The sequence below is a fragment of the Panthera pardus genome, unplaced genomic scaffold (assembly GCF_024362965.1).
Source record: "Panthera pardus isolate Hobbes unplaced genomic scaffold, ASM2436296v1 HiC_scaffold_13, whole genome shotgun sequence".
Lineage (NCBI taxonomy): Eukaryota > Metazoa > Chordata > Mammalia > Carnivora > Felidae > Panthera > Panthera pardus.
In genome coordinates, this window is record NW_026526688.1 from 108217956 (window position 1) to 108241713 (window position 23758).

The 23758-nt window shown below is 34.8% G+C and overlaps 1 protein-coding gene across 2 annotated transcripts in view; it reads left to right on the forward strand.

The window, feature by feature from the left end:
• Window positions 1–23758, forward strand: part of LOC109248522 (bifunctional heparan sulfate N-deacetylase/N-sulfotransferase 4) — a 417596-nt gene that overhangs the window by 18947 nt on the left and 374891 nt on the right. The window lies entirely within an intron of this gene.

A 23758-nucleotide genomic window follows, 5' to 3' on the forward strand; every position in this document is an offset into this window, starting at 1 on the left:
AAAAATGCCTAATCATTTGTTCAATAGTATAAGGATTATTTAGAATCAGAAAGCTAGGAAAATGCTGTCTGCATATAAATTAGCCTGACAAATTTATTTTCCAATCATAATAGCATTCTTCATTTCTAAGGAATACATATACAAAGAAAGAATATGTGCATTTTTTAAAAGCATGCAATTTAATTGCTGAGAAGAAGAGCAGAGTAGCATAACAAGAAAAACACAGATTTAAGTCTCAGAAGATCTGCATTCCACTCTCAGATCCTCCCCCTTGCTCAGTGATTTTCAGAAGGTCATACTATCAATCTGGGTCCAGATCCCTCTCCTCCTGTAAATAATGACCTCTAAGTTTGCTTCCAACTATAGTCTGCTATGTTATTCAAGTAATACTACACAAAAATGCCACCCTAATATTAAATTAAAGTAATATAATCCAGGGCATTTATTTCAAGGACTATTATAACATTCCCAAGAAGAGTTAACATCAATATGATAATACTTAAACGGTATTCAGAATTTTAGGAAGGTTTCAAGATACAAACATCAAACTAACAAAAACAGTGACTTCAAAAAAAAAATCAGAAATCACTAGTGTTTGAACATTAGATACATACATTTCATTTCCCACGATATGAGTAACATTTATTGAGCATCTACTATGCTAGGCATTGTTCCTATGAAGTGAGAACAATCATTACAACCAGTTTAGAGAAGAAAAACTGAGATGCACACAGCTTAAGTAATTTTTCAAAGTTCAAATACCAGTAAGTGAAAGTCAAGATCAAAATCCAGACAGTCAAGCTACAGAACCCACGGTTTTCCTCTGAACTACAATATTATTTATTCTTAATGTGTGTGTGCCTGTGTTCCCACATAATCAAAAGTCAGGTAGCACAAATACTCGGTGATCATTCCTTTATAACAGTTAACAAGATTTGTTGGAATTTTGAATTTTGCTCCAGGCAGATTATCAAGGCTTATCTTACCTTCCCAAAGTATCAGTACATATACAAACTAAGTACTAATGCCAAAAACTCCATTCAGTATTTAATAATGAACATATAGTAGACATTACGTAAAATATTGAGATCATTCTTCTTTAAACAAAAATTAACATTGCATAGGCCTTTCATATTTGATCTGTGAAAGTTTTCACTTTAAAGATATATACTAGCTATAAAACACCAATAAGATCTGAGAATGCAGCTTCATTTACAATCAAGTTATATTATTCCTTATGTCTGGGGCTTAGCAGTCATAAAGATGGTTGTATTCTACTATGAGCCTCTATCAATGGTTACAGAAGTTTTAACCTGCTCACTAGAGGAAGCTTCCCATTTGGAGTTATTCCATTTAAGCTTGCTCTTAGTTTGGCATGGTACTTCTGATTTCTAGAAAGTATTTGCATACAGATATACATTCCTAAAAGGAGTTTTACTTGGAAATTATACAGTATTATTTCCATGTTTATCCCTAATGTCTAGTAATTTCTAGATTCAAGAATGCCAATAGGATTTAAGTGTACCTACCTAGACTAATATATGTGTATAAGTGGGATTTAAAAAACTTGATCATAGCATATTTTTAATATTTCATTACAATTACACTGTCAAATTTATTTTCTCTCTTTTTAAGCGAAAAAAGGGAGTTCTCAAAGGTGTAATACACTTTCTAGGACTGGTCAAAGTTGGAGAAGTAAAAAGTTATTATGTTCTAAAAGCAGTTAGCTTGGGGACGCCTGGGTGTCTCAGTCGGTTGTGTCTGGCTTCGGCTCAGGTCACGATCTCGCGGTCCGTGAGTTCGAGCCCCGCGTCGGGCTCTGTGCTGACTGCTCAGAGCCTGGAGCCTGTTTCACATGCTGTGTCTCCCTCTCTCTCTGACCCTCCCCTGTTCATGCTCTGTCTCTCTCTGTCTCAAAAATAAATAAACGTTAAAAAAAAAATTAAAAAAAATAAATAAAAGCAGTTAGCTTGGAATTATAACAAATAAAAATACAGTTTAAAGGAGAAGTAAAAACTAGTTAATGACTCCATCTACATTTATTGGTAGGATGTATATCTACATTTATTTTCCTCTTTTTTACAAATATATGTGAATGAAAAGTGGAAGAAAAATAATCTATTTTCTCAGTATCTCTACAGTTATTATAATTAAGCAGCATAAGATACTAATATCCTGCTTATTCAAAATAATAGAAAAAAGGGGATTAAGAATCACTTCTATAAACAGGTTTCAACAGTAAAACTATACCAAGAGTAGTCTACAAATCACTACTGGTTTTACGAGATTCATCAGGATCTTGCAAGATCTCAGTGTCAAGGGAAGGAACAGCAATTGTTAAACATTATTAAAAACAGAAAATAATTAACACGTTTTTGTATATGTGATTTATCATGCATCTCAAAAACTGTGCTGCTAATCTTGCTTCACTTTTTCAGGATAAGCTTCATATAAATGTTAACCCTATCAAAAAATACTATCACAGAAACATCTACAATAGTCATTGACTAAATATCTGGATACTTTGACCTCGTCAAGTTGACACATAAAAGTCATCATTGGAAAGATCAACTGTAGTTGGAGACTCCTCGTATGCAATTTAGTGCAGTTTGTCAAAAGTATTAGTAACTAAGAGGAGAACATTTGGTAGAAAAAATAAGAATCTGAAGGGCTTACAGGAGTTGGGAGAGGGCAGGTAAAGCTATGTTTAAACCCTAGTAATACCAAATGACATTATCAAGCCAGGAAAGCTTCTAGAACAGGGGAAAAGAAGCAGAACAGCCCGTGAAGGAGACTACAAAGGACTTAGTATAGAAACAGGCATGGCCTACGGTTCAATAGTGAGTGTTTGTGGTCAATACTGTTACCCAGGAAAGCAAATAATATAAGTGGGAAATATGTCCTTAAGTTTAGTCATATGGAAATAATGATGTGAGAAACTGAAGGCATCAGTAAATTTAGCTGCTTTTCTTTAAGGAGTCAGAATGTTTGGTACAAAGGAATGTGAGTCACAAAGAAGACTGTAGGTTTAAATACAGGAGTTACTTAGGGATATTTGCAAATTAAGGATAATGTTCCAGTAGATCATTAAAAGTTAAAAATATATGAAAATGAAATAATTCCTACTTCTGCAAGAACACTATGCTGTTCCTTTACTTATGGCTTCAGATCACAGTGATGTGTGTTGAGTCTTAGTTCTAATCTGTTTTACCTTCTTGACTATAATAAAATTATTAAAATTCTCTAAATATGAATTTTATGTCAAATAGTGATAACAATACATATACCTCAGAGTTGTTATGGATATTAGACAGGGTAATGTGTGAACTGGAACTGGCACCATGCCTGGCACTGAGTGAGTGACAAATGAATGATTGCAGGGGTACATGGGTGGCTCAGTCAGTTAAGTGTCCAACTTCAGCTCAGGTCATGATCTCAAGGTTCGTGGATTTGAGCTTCGCGTTGATTGTCTGTGCTGACAGCTTGGAGCCGGGAGCCTGCTTCAGATTCTGTGTGTGTGTGTCTGTCTGTCTGTCTCTCTCTCTCTCTCTGCCTCTTCCTGGCTTGTAGGCACGCTCTCTCTCTCCCTCTGTCTCAAAAATAAATACACAAATAAATAAATAAATAAATAAATAAATAAATAACTGCTGTCCTTATGATGCCACAGCTATAGCTGCTGTTCACTGAAAGTTCTGGAGAAAGTTCTGGAGAAACTGAAATTGAGGCGCTACACCAAAGATTCCTCACTGAGGAATGGGTTAGAGGTATGTCCTTAGGTCATCAAGAATGTATCAAGCTCTAAGTAAGACACAGACACTGCCTTGTGAATTATGGTTTGGTTCCAGTCCTTTATATATATAATGGTCTACAGACCATCTATCTAGTCATTTCAAAAAGTAGAGAATTACAAACAGGTAAATTAATAAATTTATATAGATGGTGTGGAAGAAGTAATCAGATTTCTTCAGAAGAAAAAAAAAAAAAAAAAACATTTAGGCTGTGGCCCTGGCAGCTCTATTAAATAATTTGTTTTTTACTAAACATAAGAAAATACTGGCATTATCTGACAGTACAATAAGCAACCTCCCCAAAATGTTTCACAGTGATATATATGATTCATAATTTTCATTTTTACATTAGCTATTTAAGAGATTCCTTTTCTTATAGAATCCATCCTTGAAAAAAAATCTTGGGGCACCTGGGTGGCTCAGTCGGCTAAATGTCCAACTTTGGCTCAGGTCATGATCTCATGGTTCGTGAGTTTGAGCCCCTCATCAAGCTTTGTGCTGACAACACAGAGCCTGGAGCTTCCTTCAGATTCTGTGTCTCCCTCTCTCTCTGTACTTTCCCTGCTCACGCTCTGTCTCTCTCAAAAATAAAAGAAAATAATTTTTTTTTAACCTGGGCTTTATGATAGGGTAGTAAAATTAAGTAAAAGAACTCAGTTTTTTGTAACCAAATAAAAATTATAAAGTGAAAAAATTCAGTAAATTTAAAACTATATATTTAATAATAAGATCCATAATTATTAAAAATTGAGTATTTAGAATTTAAAAGTCAGTCTTTTCATGCAAAAGATGAAATTAGTTTAGGTCTAAGTAATAATGAGAATTAAGTTAATATTTAATTATCATTGAGTATAATTGTATGTAATTAGTAAACAAGGGGACTTAATGCAGTGTAAGAATAATTCAAATAGCAAATAAAGTGACAGAAACTATAATAAAAATATACTGAGGTTCCCACCATAAACCAGGGAATAAGATATGGAATGATAGCAAAATTAAATGCTATATTCTGTTAATAAGCTATAATACCTATCAAGAACCAGATATTAGTTAAGAGAAAACAGACTTAGACAACAATAGAAAAAATTCAGTACTGGACTGTGGAAAAACTGCCTTATAATATAGAAATACCTAACAAATAATTGGAAATAATTAGTGAAGGGTGAAGCAGCCTTAAGAATTCTCCAAGTCTCTCTCTCTGATAATAACTGCACACATAACTTTTCTTTTTTTAAGAGGTATTTATTTATTTATTTACTTTTAAGTAGGCTCTACACCCAACATGGGGCTTGAACTGACAACGCTGAGACCAAGAGTCGAATGCTCTACCGACAACCAGTCAGCCACCCCTGCACACAATTTCAATTTGGCGCATCAAAGGCAAAAGGTCACATTTACATGTCTGTTGGCCTTACAGTTATTTCTGCATTTGGAATAGAACAATAGGCTGTGTAGTTTCATATGAAGTCACATTTTTGGACCAGATAAAGTGATATTTAACCAAGCCTCACTTTTAAAGAGTTTTTATTTTGACTGGTATAGAGTCAAACCACATAGGTTTCATATTTTATTTCCTTCAAATCATTAGTTCAAAGTCCTCTCTCATTATATGTAATTTATTCCTTTTTTCTTGCATCTCTTGAAATTCTTGACCATTTCAGTATCCAAAGTCAAATTATTTTTGAATATTTTACCTATTTTAAGTAACTCAAACATGTAAATAGTAATATCTGTAATATATGTATATTTTGCTAATATGCATAATATTAAAGAAACAAATTCATAAAGTACAATATAGAAGACAGAGATACAATCATACACATTTACTACTAATCATTGACAAGTATGACTTTTTCATGTATACCATTATAATCCAACTTATGAAGTTCTTGCTTTCAAAAGAACACACAGTCTAAAAAGAGTTATAGATGAGCCAAACTTTTGTTAACATAATATAAGGATGAGACTGTAAAGAGGGAATGAAATATATTAACAGAAAATTACATAAGGTATCAATTCACAATTATATATCTAAATTCAAATAAGTCATTTGCAGAAGCAAAAGACAAATATATTCCATCAAAAAAAAAAAAAGGAATAAGTGGTCATGAAAATATTAAAATTTAAAACAAAGCCAGAAGGATTTGAATATGTCTGTACCACTTATGAGCTGTGAGACCTAGGGCAAGTTGTCTAACCTCTCTAAGCCCCAATATATATCTTCACCTGTTAAAAAAATTAAATAAATAAAATAAAACCTACCACACAGAAAGCCTCTGAGGACTAATAGTGGGTATATAATAAACACTGTTAAGCAAATGACTTGTTAGAGAATCATATGAGAAACTTGTCTTTCCACCCTTTTCTAATTATCTGTGTCTGTTCTAAGCCAAATGCAAAAGTGTAGCAAAGAAAATCAAAAGAGTTATGTGCGTTTGTGTGCCTATATATGTGTGTATATTTAGAAATAATATTTCTAGACCCTGTGAAGCTGGCAGGAATTGGTAGCCTTATATATATTTTTAGTGAATTATCTGAAAGTGTTAGACATTTTAACAAGTGTGTTGTACAGGTATATACCCAAATTACTAGTACAAATACAGAAACTCAGTAGAATTTTTCATATTCAATCAAATTCCCTAAGAAGTATGGAAAGCAAATTGATATAAATTGCATTTCTAGCTTTTGAAAACATAATAAAAGACTCTAATGAATACATGCCACAGAGATTCACAATATGAGTGCTTCCAGTAATAATGCACTATAAAAGGTAACTAAAGTCAGTCTGTGCATGAATTTAACAATTCTCTTATGTGTCTAATCCTACTAAATTTAATATCATTACAAATATATTATTCAAACAGTAAAGCATTTGGATTCCCTAATCTAATTCCCCCATGATTCCAGAACTACATTTCTAAGTTCTGGGCCTTTCTGTTTTTCCCTAATTCATTTATGATGTAACACAGTTCTTTAAATTTCAAAGATAGGGGAGTATTGAAAGTGAAGGTAGAAAAAAATAAATAAAGCAAAAGTGGTACTGATTTGGATGGAACCACCTCAAAGGAAGAAAAAAACTTTATTTAAAATGTGCAGTGGTACAACTGCCTAGGTGGCTCAGTTGATTGAGCATCTGACTCTTGGTTTAGGCTCAGGTTATGAGCCAAGGCAAGGATGGAGACCTACATTGGGCTCTGCACTGATAACAGGGAGCCTGCTTAGGATTCTCTTGTTCTCTCTCTCTCCCCCTCTTCTCTCTCTCTTTCTCTCTCTCAAAATAAACTTTAAAAACAGATAAAAATAAAAATAAAATATATAGTGGAGATCAATAAATAGGAAGTAAACATTATATATTGTACATATAATATATAATTATATATAATCTCTCCATATAATTGATTATAGAAAATAGTTGTATCAAAAAACCATGAAGGAGCGCCTGGGTTTCTCGGTAGGTTAAGTGCCCGACTTCGACTCAGGTCATGATCTCATGGTTTGTGAGTTCGAGCCCCGTGTCAGGCTCTGTGCTGACAGCTCGGAGCCTGGAGCCTGCTTCAGATTCTGTGTCTCCTTCTCTCTCTTCCCCTCCCCAACTTGTGCTCTCTCTATGTCTCTCAAAAAATAAACACAAAAAAAAAATTAAATAAAAAGAAAATCATGAAAATTGTGGCTCTCATAATTGTAAGAACTATTTTTATTCATCAGGTGAACTTGTGATATAATTGCTTTACAAAAATATGTACCTCTTATAATCATGCAGTTAGATTTACTCTTAGAGGATATCTTAGTCTGGGAAACCCATGGAACAGAGCCTGAAACAAGAACTTAAAAGCAAGCAGTTTTCTAGGAGTTAATCACAGGGAGCATCTGCATCTGCTCCTATCACCAGCGTCTTTAAGGGTTGTTTTGAGGGGCACTAATTGCTTTTGTTTTCAGATTACTATTCAGAATGTTGGAATAAATCCATTTATGTCATCAGCTCTGCAGAAGCATTGAAACAGACAAGTTACAATTGGCACCAGGTGTATCAAAACTCATACAGAACTGTCCAAAGTCTTATTTACAATTATGCGAGACAAAAAAAGATAGGCAACCCAGGCCTCTGATATTGTTCACCACATGCACCATTTAAGTCTTTTTTGTCACTGAGTTTTCAAATTAGTGGCTTGTTTTTATATAAAGTTATGGGAACAAACTGTATTTGTCACTGTTTTATATTCATCGTTGTCCTCTTACGCCATACATTCTAGATTTTTCTTAGCCTGAATCAGCAATTGAGCTGTTCTAGATTGCTTTCATGGTGGGTTGATTCCTCCTTAAAGAGTCCCTCTTCTTGTTAGAGCTATGGTCACTATAAAACCATGGAAGTACCAAGAGACAATCCAGCATATCCCCTGAATGCTGGACACATTCCACCTTGCCCCCATTAGGTACCAACCACTCTAGCCAAATAACCTAAAATTTTTCACTAATATGTCATGTCTCTGAATTTTTGTAGAGTTTATTTTCCATAAACAGACATCCATATGTCTTAGCATGACATATTAAATATAACACCATTTCCTGCTCACTAGATTCAATTTTCATGATATAATTAAAACAGTGAGCCAGTGTGATGTTCTGCAAAATATCAGAATAATCAAGGTACTGCAGATTATTTTTGAGCAGAGAAAAGAAAGTAACATTAACCTATCCTTAAGTCAAAATAATATGTTCCTGTGTTCTTTTCACAAAATGCAAACAGCTTTAGGTCCTCTCAACTGAGGAGAGTAGAAAGAATGCATTTATCATGTTAAGAGCAGTATACTCAGTGTCCAAGGCTGTCTTGATACATTTAGGTAAAAATACCTCTTACAGGGCTACAAATGTGACTGGGGCTAACAACTGGTTAAAATCATGATAATCCACTACCATTTGTTACAATCCATTTGGTTTCTGCAAAACCAACATAGTTGAAATAAACATAGAAATGAGAGAGACCACAACTCCCACTTCTTTTAAGTCTAAGAAGGTAGATGAATTTCTTCCTGAGATAGATTACTGCTTTATTTTACTATTTTGTCTGATAGCACTGGGACAGTTTCAAAGCTTTCCAGGTGTCTTTGCCCACCACAATGGCTCTCATTCCATTGTTCACAGATTTTTGCCAGCTGCTAATTCATTCCAAGTAGTCAGCCACTAGTATCACTTCTAGTAAGAGTGATCTTTATGTATATCTCTGTGACCAAGTTTTTACCTTAAATTGTAGTTTCTGTAATTTGGAGCTTAACTTGTCTACCCATGTCTGAAAAGCAAGTCTAGATAAATTCACAGATGTGAGTATAAAAGAAAAAGACACTTCTGACAAGCGCCTGGGTGGCTCAGTGGGTTAACTGTCCTACTCTTGATTTTGCCTCAGGTCATGATCTCACAGTTCACGGGTTCATGTTGGGCTCTGTGCTTAACAGTGCAGTGCCTGCTAGGGATTCTCTTTTCCTCTCTCTGTCCCTCCCCTACTTGCCCTCTCCTTCTCTCAAAATAAACAGTCATTTAAAAAAAAAAAAAAGGCACTTCTGAAAGCAAGGACATCCAAGTTCTAGTCTTGCATCTTCACCAAGCACAGATGTTTCGCGCTCAGGCAAATCACGTAAACTGTCATTTTAGCATTCTAACTACTAAAGCAGGAGGTTGGACCAGATGATCATTTCATTATTCATTGTAATATATACATTACAGCAATGTAATATGGGAGATTTTGTCAAATATCTGTAACTTTCAAGTCAGATATCTAAAACATTGCTAAAGTAGAAAAAGAGTTGCTGCATATTCATATCCAATCATTGCCATATAAGGGATTAATATTAACAAATAATTCATATTGAATGTTTATGGTGTTAAATGCTTTATATTGATTACCCATTTTATTCTCTTTCCAAAATTCTGAGGCTGATATTATTATAATTCCCTTACATAAATGATAAAATTGATGATCAGAGAGGACAATGTGTTCAAGATTAATCAAGCTAGTAATTAACAAAAAGGGATTGCCAAAGACCATGCTCTGAGCCTCCAGATTATACAACTACTTTTAGCTGTCTACCTATTAAATAGCCTATTAAGAAAAAATGGAAATGTCGAAATCAGTTCTAGCAGTTTTTTATTTGTTCAACTCTGCCAAAGTGATGACTCTAATAGTTCTAGTAAGGGGGAATTTTTCTTAATTTGGCATTTATCCAGCTAGTGTTCTTTATTGTGACTGTTACTGAGGACAAATACTGATCTAAAGGTGACACAAAACATTTCTACAGAACTTTCTGGAGCTTTGTGGTGGAGATCTTAACTTTTCTTTTTTGCAGACTATGAGAGTCAAAGACAGAGAGGAAAAAAAAGGAAGCAGTTAAAAAGAAGATCTTTGCAACCTCTCCAGAATTTCTTGATTACTTCTCATCTGGTCTAATTTTTCCCTGATGAGAAGCTGTGCTTGAGAGTAATAAGTACTGCATGAACTAAATACATCACACTTGACTGTCTGCATAATGGCACTGGTGGAAAGGAATCAAATGGATTTAGGTTTCATCAACCTGAAGCTATTGATTTTTCAGCTTTCCATGAGCAGCAAAATGGAGTTAGCAAAAACCACTTTTTGCACTCAAAAGAGTGAACAGCAAGGGAATACCAAGCCATACTTGAATATAATGTGCATTTCTTAAACAGACTGCAATTCGCCCGACTCCTTCAACAGTAATAGCACACCTCTACTTCATAAATAACACACAGAGGTATTTTGTTAATGTTATAGTACTGATAATCTGAAGTTACACCATTCATCATAAATTTAAAGTTCATTAATCAGCAGATCTTATCTTTAGGTAGGATATATATCTTTAAAAATATACACAGAAGGAATGATTTTGAAAAAAATATTTTCTGAAAGAGGTATAGTAAAAGCTATGCTTCAGTTTGACTCTGAACACTTATTTGAAGATCTTAAATGCCTCACTACTATCAAAAAATAAAATAAAAAACATTAGATAACATAGCACATATTTGCCCCATTATAATATATTTTGGAAAAATTAATTGGCCCATTTTCTGTGATTTTTTAATAACACTATTATAAACCAACAACAAATGGTTGTATTTTTTTCCATTTAAATCTATTTTATATCAGTTATGAAAGGGCAAAAGAGGAGTTTGGTTTTGTTTTTTTTTGCAAGCAGGAAAATTAGAGTAAACCTCATTTAAAGTATGCTTGGCTTTCTGAAATTCACCTTTTTCATTTCTTAAATCTTTTTTTTAATTCTATCCAAATTATTTAATTCTCAGAAACAAGCAGGCATATTTACTTATTAGTTACAAGCTTATCACATGAAATTAAACACCAGGATGTGCAGTAATTAGAAATCACCTCACCCTGGAAAATGGGATGATGACGGAGTCCTTGAATCAGTAGAGGTTAAAACTGCATGTTCAGAGCACCTTTGTATAAACCTGAAAAGGGCTTCTGATTAGAGATATTGTATGAACGGCACTACAATTAAAAGTTATATTTAATCTAGCAGAGTTTATTTTAAGCACTGTGACCTTAGAACTGTATCATATAAGTAGAATAATTTGGCAAAAAATAATACACAATGCCCTTTCCTCAACTTTGTCTTGAGTTCAAACATTTTTCAAGGAATCATTTAGTATTAGTAACAATATTAATATAAAATACATATAAATTATGAGGTATAACACACTAACATAAAGGACCATGGCAATTATGAGTTGTTTAAATAGGAAAAAAGGTTAAGCCTGACCACCTTATCACTTTATGGATGAGTAAATATAGATACAGGATGCAAAACCTGAAACTACAGAAGTAAAAGCAAATATCTGTCAATATTCTTAAATTTGCAGTTGGGACTATACCTCTAAGCATAATAACAAAAAGAGAAATAATCTAGAACCTGACTCAGCTAACACAAGATAGACATTCTCATTATAAAAATGTATGTGGAATAATACATAAAAATAAACTTAATGGATACCTGTTTATCATTAATGGTATCATCCCTTAAACAAATCAAAACAGAATAAAGGTACTAGATTTATGACAGAATCTCCAGGGACATTATAAACACAATTTACTAATCCTTATTCTTATTTCCTAATATAAATAAAACTCACATATCTCTTCTAATATCTCCTCTTCCCCAATAGAAACCTGAAAGCATTTCTTACACACACATTTCATTTCCTGAATGGTGGTGGAGGTCAGAGGGAATTAATTACTAGCTTTGCTACTATCATCTATACCTGTTAGCAGCCTCCACACCAAACCACACTGTGGACTACTGGTCTAGTTACACAGATTTGCACATGATAAGATTCTAGAACATGAAGTAAAGGAGGATCACAGTTCAATACAACCCAACAAGTCTACTAAAATTACTAAATTTTTAGAATTCTGAGAATTTGTCAAAGAAGAGATAATGATGAAAAATGAGATAAATTAACAAGCTGAAATGAACAAAGTGATTAGAATGCATGTAAAAATCACTTGCAAGAAGAAAGACATTGGAAGGTAATTAACACAAAGCCGTATTAAATTCAAATTTAGATTCATAAAGAACTGAATGCTACAAAAAATAAAATCAGAAAACTAAAAGAAAAGTTGAGAACCACTCATAGCATATGAAGTAAAGAAACAAGATAAAAACAATAGCTGAGAAGTTGTTAGAAAACCTGAAATGGTGATGCAACATCTAGAAGTAACCAGAACTAACAGAGCAGAAACAATAACCAAATTAAAACAGATTTTTAAAAAACAGTGCTTTTAAAAAGAACTAAAACTTATAAATGGTAATAGCTCATTGATATTTCTCAAAGTAAAAATAGGTCACCACCCTTAAAATAGATAGGTGGAATTTTTTTAATCAAATAATCTAGAAGTATTCAGACAGAAAAACTAACCAAACAAAAATCAAGAGTGGCCAAGGATTTCACAACAATATTTAGTGGTGGAAGATCATTTTTGTTTTCTAACACTGAGAATTTTTCCTAGGCTATCAAGGTAATAAGGAAGAGACCCCAAAATTTGAGAAGACAGCAGCATGGGAATATTAACACCATGGAATATACAAAATACAATTCACAAGTGGTATTTCAAAAACACAACTAAAAATCATCACATGAGCACTTAAACAAGTTTTCTCTAAGTAATTTTTATACATAATTTTATAAAACTTATTGTAAACATTAAATCTGAAAGATAACTTCTGAAAGTGAAGATAGAAAGCCACAAAATTCCTGAGAAAACAAATCTAATAAACTGATATGTACATATGTATATGTGTGTGTGTATACATCTCAAATTAGGTAGATGACGTAAGAAGATAACAAGAGGGAAAATTGCTCATTTCACTTAGGTTAATGCTAGCTACTTCCACACAAGATCTCATTCCTGCTAAGCCTTTAGATGACTCCTTCCTTGACCACAAATCTTTTATAACTACAACTTGAGAAGTCATCTTAAGACCATAGGGAAAGACCAAGATAATATTAGTGACATTGGCCCCCTTGGACTTCTCTAAACTAACACCAGCTATGACATACTTCCAGATTTGTTTTATAAGAAAAATAAACTCCTATTTCTATAAGTAAATATAATTTAATTTTCAATTATTTACGGTAAAATGCAATCTCAACTTTAAGACATCACTAAATCCTTACTCACTCTTAAAACTCCTAATAAAAAACTGAATTAGTACATTACATTTAGCAATGTGTGTAAGTATAAAATGACCACTAGTGAAATTTAAACCACTACATACACTACCTTTTTTTTTCTAGATTTAAAATATATACTGGAGCACCTGAGTGGCTCACTCAGTTAAGCATCCGACTTCGGCTCAGGTCATGATCTCCTGGTTCATGGGTTCGAGCATTGTGCACGGCTATGTGTGGACAGCTCAAGCCTGGAGACTGCTTCAGATTCTGTGTGTGTATCTCTCTCTCTGCTCCTCACCTGCTTATGCACGCACGCACACTCTCACATAAAAAAATAAAATAAAATAAACCTTTAAAAAAAATTAAAAATAGAACCACCATATGATCCAGCAATTCCACTGCTATTTATCAACATATATATATACATATACACACATATATATGTGTGTATATGTATATATATATGCACACCCAAGTTCAGCGCAGCATGATTTACAATAATAAAGACATGGAAGCAACCAAAGTGTCTTTATGTGAACGAATGGCTCAAGAAGATGTGATACGCATATATACACATACATGCATGTGCACACGCACACCACTCAGTGTAATGCTATTCGGCCATAAAGAAGAACAAAATCTTGCTGTTTACAACATGGATGGCCCTTGAGGATGTTATGCTAAGTAACATAAGTCAGAGAAAAGACAAATGCTATATGACCTCACTTATATGTGGAATTAAAAAACAATAAAACCAAGTTTGTAGATACACAGAACAGATGGGTGGTTGCCAGACATGGAGGATGAGGGAGGGTAGGGGACAAAATAGGTAAAGGAGGCAAAAAAGTACAAAGTTCTATTTATAAAATTAAAAAGTCATGGGTATGTTATGTACAGCATGGTGACTATAGTAAATAATCCTGTATTGCATATGTGGAAGTTGCTGAGAGACATTAAAAGTCCTCATCACAAGAAAAAGCAATTTTTTGTAGCTATGTAATGTGACAAATGTTAATTTGACTTATTGTGGTGATCATTTCACAAATATACAAACATGTTGTAAAATTGAAACTTATATCAATTATACTTAAATAATTAATAATTATCACTATTATCAGTTCAATTTTTATATACATTGCAAAATACTAGCTGCCAGTTCTCCTAAGAAAGGGCCAAATTGAACCAAATCTCTGTCTTGCTTCTCTGTTCCTTGAGTGTCCTACCTCTGCAGGACTCATTTTCTAGTCTGGAGACATGATGCAAAAAAAAAAAAAAAGGTTTAAAGTAATTTCTATACTCAACATGGGGCTTGAATTTATAATCGCAGTATCAATAGTAATATGACTGAGTCAGTCAGGCACCCCCATGATGCAAAATTTTATCAATTTCACCTTTCAATTCATTAATTGTTTTTATTTTATCCAAGTCCTCTTTCTTTTTCTCTCATTACTCTGAGCTGAGCACTTACTATAATAATATAATATCTTCTCAACTCTTTATATGGCAATTTGTTTTACTTAATCTTCTACTTTGTGCAGTGGCTTCCGTTTAACAATTTTCTAATTTGTTGGTTTTGGCCACTCGCTTTTCATGTTAGTGGCTTTTCTTAAACATCTGATAGTCCTTTACTGTCCTATTACATTTAATATTGAGACACTTGAGGTTGACAGGAAGCTCTCCATATAGAATTGGTTGACTGGACGCCTTTACAGTGGGAAGATCTGCAAGGAGTCTGTCTTTAGTGGCATCCTATTTCCTGCTGCAGGACACATACCAGATTGCAGTGTTTATGCCCTGAGAGGCTGGGAAATGGCTACTTGGTTTCTACTTTTTACTAAATCCTGTTTATGGCCTCAGGCCTGGTCATGCCCTTTTCTATGCTGGTAGTTCCCAAGTGTTGTGTTTCTCCAGAAGGCAAACCTTTAGAGCCAGAGCTTGCACCCAATTTAAAGTAGAGAGTGTAGTTCTTGTATCTACCTAACTTTAGCAAGGTTTTCAATTAATTTTTAGTTTCCCTTTTGCAGTTTAAGGGAATAGCTGGTAGCAGTTTACTGGAGAATCCCTCAAGAGTCCCGTCAACACTGAGAGAGGCCCACATGAAGGCCCTCCTTGGAGTGAAGTGTCTGTAAGGTCAATGACTTATTTATGGTCTTGTAGTCTCTTCAGAGTGGAAAGGCAATTCAGATAGAGGTACAGTAGACTGTGAGTACTCAGGCAAAGGAGGGCAGAAGGGAATAGTAACAGTCACATCAGTCTAAATAGTCTTTTTTTTTTTTAAGGCATCTCTTGTGTCTTTAACTTTTCATTACTCTTTTGCTATGAATCTTTCAATGAAATTATTATTCTGTAATCCTGAAGTCTTTTGGAAACTTATGCATGCCCATCAAAATAGGTTTCTCATTGCATTTGTCTGATTTGGGTATTCTCACTTTTAAGTGCACTCCTCAGATGAAAAATCTTATCTAATTGGAATGCTTCCTGTAAAGGCCATTGTAATTCTGGGACCATGGTTCTTAGCACAGGAAGCAGGTGTGCCAGAATGTGGTGTGCTCAGTTCTTTGAAACTTGAGGATCCCATTTCTTTGGCTAAGCCTTGGGTCTCTTGGCACATACCTAAGATGGATGTGCCACTGGGTTGGGGATTTTATAGTATTTTACAGTGTACCTATCAGCACAGAAATTTTCTTGAGGTTAGCTAGTGACCCAGTATCAACCTAACCCATTCCATGACCAACTTATCCTAGCACAGGAGTTTATAGTTAGGTGGCAAGTCCTCTAATAACTTTTAAATGCTTGACACCTGGCCACCAATTTTGTGGCTTTGGCTTCTGACATTTGCATTACCAACAGGCCTGTTATGCCTTTCAAGAGATGACTTCTTTACAGTGAGCTTTTAATACTCTACTTTTTGCCTACTTAGATTTTGATATGCTGTTGATTAAAACAGTCTGGATTTCCTGCCTTATATCCCCCCGAAGACCCCCTCACAGCAGTTCATACTGTGCACTTACTCTGTGGCTTTGAAGTTACCTAAAGGCTGTCACTTTCCTTTCCAAAATTCAGGAGTACCAATTATTTCCCTTTGTTGAAACAATTCTCCCTAATAAAACCAGACTTCTTGTTTCTGAGATCTGCCAGGTCCTCCCTGAGGAGCTTACCTTATTGATGAGATCGGCCACAAACCCAAATATTGTGGCCTACTAAGTCTCACCATGAAAATCTGGATTCTCTCACACTCCAATTTTTTATCCAGAAGGATTACGGTAAACAAACTTCAAACGTTCAGAACGCAAAATAAGCGGAGCTAGAACCGAGAAAAGCTTACCGCAGATCCCTGGAGAGCAACGGAAACAGCCTGTGGGTCCCGTCACCTGCGTCTAGGAGCAGTACTGAGACTTTAGCAGCCTGCATCCGACCTCACCACCGAAACTCTCAAGTGGAAACGAAATAACTTTGCAATGAGTTTGATGTCCTTCATCCAAGGGAAAACAACCCGTGAGCTGGGAGCCTCGCGGTGCCTCGCGAGACAAAGGCCAGGGTTGGCCACCTCCCGAGGGATTTTGGGTAAGCGCGTTTCCTAGAGCGTGAGGAGAGGCGGCACAGAGAGCGGGCGTGATTGGCTGAGAAGCCCACTTTTCCAAGCCAAGGTAAACTCAACTGCAGCCGAGCTGGAGGATTGTCATTGGTGTGTGTTAGGTTTCTTTGACCGTGAGGGTGAGGCTTTTCCCGAAATGTCGGCCGTCTCAGGTTTGCACTGGTGACGTGGGCCTGGCCACCGGAGCCGCCTGCATTTTGTCAATACGGAGGACCTCTATCGGTTGTAAGGAAGTGACAAACTTTTATACAAAATACAAACTTTTATAGCAAGTCCTGTTTTCAGCTCCCCATCTTACCTCTGCTTCTTCAATGACTAAAGTTTCCAAGAGCTGTGGAAACAGTCATTTTTCATGTCAGCCATGCCCCCTGGAGGCATTGTGTTGTAAATTGGCGAAGTGAGGAGCCAGGCTTTTCCACTGCAGTGATTTGCTCTCTTGTTCTTTTTGACCTCATGGGGTTTTATATATTTAGAATGCCTACATTAGTGAGTTTTCATGAGGAGATAAATGTGACCTGTCAATCCTTTTTGTCTAAACAGAAGCTTCAGTGTCAAGTTATTAGAAAGGATATCATTCTTTTTTTTTAATGTTTATTTATTTTTGAGAGACAGAGAGACAGCACGAGCGGGGTAAGGGCAGAAACAGCAGGAGACAGAATCCCAAGCAGGCTCCAGGCTCTGAGCTAATCTGCACAGAGCACCATGCCGGGCTTGAACCCACACCTGAGCCAAAGTCCAACTGAGCCTCCCAGGTGCCCCATAAGGATGTAGTTCTTAAGAAAAGCATTGGTTTTGCGATATTTGAATATACATGATTGATATGATTGGTATAAATGTATCAAAAATACTTCTATGCATTTTATCTCATATAATCGTGGATTTATCTAATGTATTTATCAATGGCCTATATAGGCCAAGCAAATGCAAATTTTATCTTGCCTGAGGCTCTAGAATTGAATCCATATTTTTATAAAAATCTAGCACCAAAATTTGGATAATAACTGTATCATAAGGTTTGAAGCAACTCATAGTATATTTTTTATTATTTTACCTTATTACCATTATGAGCTATTCGTTCTTATTTAATGCTTCCTTCTTTAAGTGAAATGAAGAAAAAAAATTGCAACTGATTGATGCTCAGTTTAGCTGATTTCTAATTGAAAATTTAAATTTATGCATTATAACTAACACTTTAATTTAAAAATGAATTTCAGCTACATATTCATGATAGGGAAATAATTTCTAAGTATATATTTTTAAAGATTACTGTTGTCTTTTTTTTTATTTTTTTCCTAAGTGACTGAAGCCATATTTTTCCTGAGAGCAAATAAGCTTAGACCTCAAAGGATTTTCTTCGGAAGTTAAATAATCCACTTAGGAAGGAAGTGAAAACCCACAATGCTCTAATGGAATTTAAACATAGCAAAACCTCTTCTTCCCCCATTCTATCATTAACTGGCATGAGGGATTTTTGATGAAGTTTAAAAGACTTCTTCAATAAATTCCCACAAGCAAGCCAAAGTAAGGACAAAGTGGTAATTTGAATTTTTGAGTTTTAGTTTCTTGTTTGATTTTATATAATAGTTCTGTCTTACTTTTAGCCAGTTTATTGTTTTCTGTAATTTGGCCTTTGAAATAAAACCAATATTGTTGTTTGTTCTAATATTAAAAGTCAGTAAGAAGGGAAACAGGAAAGGCAGAGTATGAAAATTTTAAAACAATATTCCTGGAATTCACTGACAAATAATCTTTTCTCATTAATATATGCAGGTGTGCCTTCCCAACCATAAGGAATAGGTTTCTGAAATTATTTGGTGGGAATATTTTCAGTGTGAGTCTTAAGACTTTTTTTAGGAGTATTTTCGTAAAATAGACCCAAGTGCCTAAAATAAAATGACAAAGACATAAATACAAGATCAATGATGTGTTACATTTTCTTAAAATATGAAGTATCAGAGTCAACTATTTAACGTTTAATTACCTATGTTTACTCGCTGTAAACTTTACAAGATAGTCTCACCATAGAACAGTAATAAAATGCTAGAAGTTTTCTTTTTTTTAAAAAATATGCATAGTGAAACTTTATTTCAGTCTTATTCTGTTTTCTGAAATTACAGCTCAAAATCCTAGACTTAGCTCTTCTGGTCTCAGAGCTATAAAGCCTTTTAAAGTAGAAAAAAAAATGAAATGAAATTTCAGTAAGGTACTAATAAACAAAAAATATATTAATAAAGATAACTAAATAACATTCAAACACAGTTCTAGGAGAAATAAATAGTTTGAACTATATACCATGCCATAATATTTTCTATTGCTTCTTACACATAGAACTCCTTACTTCCTAAGACTTCATTCCTAAGACTAGTTTGAAGATTTGGCTTTTCTTTTTTCTTTCTTTCTTTTTTTTTTTTTTTTGTTGTTGTTGTTGTTTACTTTTTTTGAGAGAGAGAGAGAGAGAGAGAGAGAGCATGAGTGGAGGAAGGGTAGAGAGAGAGGGAGACACAGAATCTGAAGCAGACTCCAGACTCTGAGCTGTAAGCACAGAACCCACCACAGGGCTTAAACTCACCAACCATGAGATCATGACCTGAGCTGAAGTCAGTTGCTTAACCAAATGAGCCACCCAGGCATCCAGAAGATTTGGCTTTTCTACCCAGCTTCTTTTAATTCTCCTGGGGTTTAATTCTCCTGCTCTACTTTCTACTTTAGCTTCTTAAGTCTTTCAACAAGGTCTAAGGTATGCTGTGGTAATAGCAATCCTAAATTTTCATTGGCTTAACTCAATATTTATTTTTGCTCACACATCACTGAGGATGTAAGAAAACATCTCAGAGCATCGGCCCTTATAATTACTCAGAATTCCAGGCTGCTCTTGAAATTATGGCACCTTCACATCAGCATGTTTTCACAAACAATGAAGCAAGGAGGAGTTGAACTGAAAAATATATTACTGACTTCCGACATAAGATGCCTCACTCTCTTCACATTAGATTGGCCAAAACAAATCACATGATCAGTATTTAATTCAAGGGGATAGGGAAATGCAATTTTCTCCAATGCCCAGAAATACAGAAGGACCATATTTTGTTGAATAGTGGTAACATCTACCAAGATTCTTTTTTAACTGCTATTAAATAATTTGTAAATTAATATAAATTAGAATTATAATTTTGAGGTTGTCTTAAAAGTACAACAAAATAGATATGTAGAGTTTTGCATCAAGGAAGAACTATAGTAACTATAACTTTATCCATACTTCTGCCCTTATGTATTTATAAGTTCTAAAGTAGTTTAGTAGACCCATACCCCTTTCTATAAATAAGAAACTTGAAAGAATAACTTTTTAACTTCCATCAAGGAAAAATATTTTTAAGGGGTGCCTGGTTGACTCAGTTGGTTAAGTGTCCAACTCTTGATTTCAGCTCTGGTCGTAATCTCACAATTGATATGTTCGAGCCACTCATCAGGCTCCATGCTCACAGCACGGAGCCTGCTTGGACTTCTCTCTCCTTATGTCTCTGCCCCTCCTCAGCTTGCTCGTTCTCTCTTTCTCTCTTTCAAAAATAAATAAACTTTAAAAAAGAAAAAAAGTTTTAGTTTCCTCACAGAAACTAAAGAAAATAAAATTGTATCAAATTATCTCCTTTGGTCTCATGATATCCATGTATTTTACACTGATGACTACATTATATTTTTCCTTGTGAAAAGAATTATACCAGAAATATTCCTGCATTTTTTTTCTTTCAGCTAATTTCCTTTTTTTTTTTTCTGAAATGTTTTAGAGACTTGGAAAAAAACCTAGTGCTATTCCAGCTTGTAGTCATAATATCTTCATTTTAACTATGCTTTAATTTTATCAAATTTGAGAGGATTAGGAGTTCCCTATACTGACAAACTTTTAAATAATTGACTGACTTACCCTCTTGCATCATGAAGGTTTCATTCTTTTTTTGTTTTGTTTTTTTAATGTTTATTTTTGAGACAGACAGTGACGGAATGCAAGTGGGTTGGGGTAGAGAGAGAGGGAGGCACAGAATCTGAAGCAGGCTCCAGGCTCCGAGCTGTCAGCACAGAGCCTGACACGGGGCTTGAACTGACAAGCTGTGAGATCATGACCTGAGCCGAAGTTGGACGCTCAACCGACTGAGCCACCCAGGCACCCCAAAGTTTCATTCTTAAATAGATCATTCATATCAGCCAAAAATATGCTCTACATACCAGCATTATAATGTCCTCTGGTTGTTTCTCTAAGACTAGTGTCTAAATTCCCTCTTCATAGCCAAACTTCAAAAGTTGTTTATAGTCACCACTTCCTTACCTTTCATTCACTCATTTTTAATGATATTTGCTATTGTTTTCTATTTTTATAAATAAAGAAAATGGAAGAAAGTAGTAGCTTTTTATATTCCCCTTATCCCAAACCAGCTATTATTATTTTGTTGTTATTGGTACTACTATCACATTTTGATTTAAGAATCTATTGTTTCCAAAAACCACTGTGCTGTTCTTGTTCTATCTCAAATCAGGTTGCAATATTTGCATGGGTCTATTTCAGTGCCCTGGGTCTAGATCTAAGCTCTTTCCTCAGTACCCTTTGTATATGTGTTTGTCATACTAAATCCTCCTTATGTTAGTTACTGCATCTTTTAGCTACCTTTTAATATCTAGAAGGCCCAGTCTTTAAACATTGTTCCTTTTCTAGAATGCCTTTTAATATTCTTGGTACTTGACTCTTTCATACAAACATTTGAATCATATTGCTAAATAAAATGTAAAATTGAGAGAAACAAACCACATTGAGAATTTTATTAGAATTATAGTCTATCAGTTTAAGTTTATATCATAACAGTGTTGAATCTCTCAATCCTTGAAATAGTTGTATTTCTACCATTTTTTTCAGATTTGCCTTAATGATTTACAGTAAAATTTCATACTTTGCTTTCTATAAATTTTATACATTGAAGAAGATTTATTCCGGGGCCCCTGTCTGGGTGACTCAGTCAGTTGAGAGTCTGACTTGGGCTCAGGTCATGATCTCACAGTTCATAAGTCTGAACCCCGCATCCCTCTAAGTGCAGAGCCTGCTTGGGATTCTCTCTCTGCCCCTCATACTTTCTCTCTCTTTCTCGTTCTCTCTCTCTCTCTCTCTCAAAATAAACTTAAAAAAAAATTTATTCCTGGGACGCCTGGGTGGCTCAGTCAGTTAAGCATCTGACTTCAGCTCAGATCATGATCTCATAGCTGGTGAGTTGAGCCCTGTGTAGGGGCTCTGTGCTGACAGCTCAGACCCTGGAGCCTGCTTTGAATTCTGTGTCTCCCTCTCGCTCTCTGCCCATCACCCCCCCCCCTCTCAAATATAAACATTAGAAAAATTTTTTTTAATTTATTCCTTAAAAAAAGATTTATTTCTATTTTTTGTTACCCTTGTAAATGATCACTTTTTATTTTATTTTACTAAGAAATGTGTCATTTGCTGCTGGATTTTAGAAATGAACTGATTTTTATATTTTATTTTAGTTTAGTTTAGTTTTAAGTAATCTCTACAGCCAATGTGGGGCTCAAACTCACAACCTCAAGATCAAGAGTCACATGCTCTCATGACTGAGCCAGCCAGGTGCCCCATTTTTTTTATTTTTTATTTTGTATTTTTGTATCCTAAACTCTGTCATTAACTCTATTGGTTTAGCAGTAGATTTTGGGGAGGTTTTCTCTGTGGAGAATTACATCTTATGTAAATAATAAAAACTCCTTTTTATTCCTATATCTACTTTGTTTTTCCCCTGTCTGCACCAACAAGGACCTCATTATTATGTTTTATTGGGTATAATGATGACAGGCATCCTTGCATTGTTCCTGATGTTAGAAAGAATGCTTTCAGTTTTTCTTCAATCAAGTGTGATATTTGTTAATTATTTTTGTACATGTACTAAGTTAAAGAAAAGACTTTCTGTTTCTTTTGCTAAAAATTTAATACAGAATGAATGTTGAATTTGATTGCCTATTTTCCTTTATTTATCAATGTAATAAGATCCTTACCTTTTCATTTGTAATATGTTAAAATATATTAATCACTCGAAGAATTTTGAATTGTATTATTTTCATTGGACTGCATGCCAAGTAAAGACCAGCTTCTGATTGTGAATACAGAGGCTATTTTTTTCTCTACCCACTATCAAGGTCAAGATTTAAGTTTTTCAATCTGTCTTTTTCTGTGTGGTGGGGGGTTTAATTTTCATTAAGCTGTTAAGATTCTGTTTTATGTGGAGTCTCCAATCCAGGTCTGCACCAAAGGCAGACTAGAGGCATGCCCTCCATGTCTTATGCATTCCTGAAAGTAGAAGCTCAAGGTACCAGAGTTTGCAGGAACTCTACTGAAAACTAGCTTTGGTGCTCTTGAAATAAATTTTTAGTCCCAAGATGGAGCCACTCCTGCACAGGTGCAATGTCAGCAAACCAAAACTTAGATAAACTTCATGCCCTTGTAAATGCTCAGCTTGAACACAAACACCATATATCCAATCAGCCAGTCCCCAAACTCTAAGCCACTTTTAGGCATTTGTACCCCAAACAAGGCTGACTATGTGGACCCAGCCAATCAGATATTTTCTACTGTGTCTTCCTTTTTCTTTGTTCTTCATCTAATAAAAGCTTCCTGCCCTCTGACCCATTTTGCAGTTCTCCA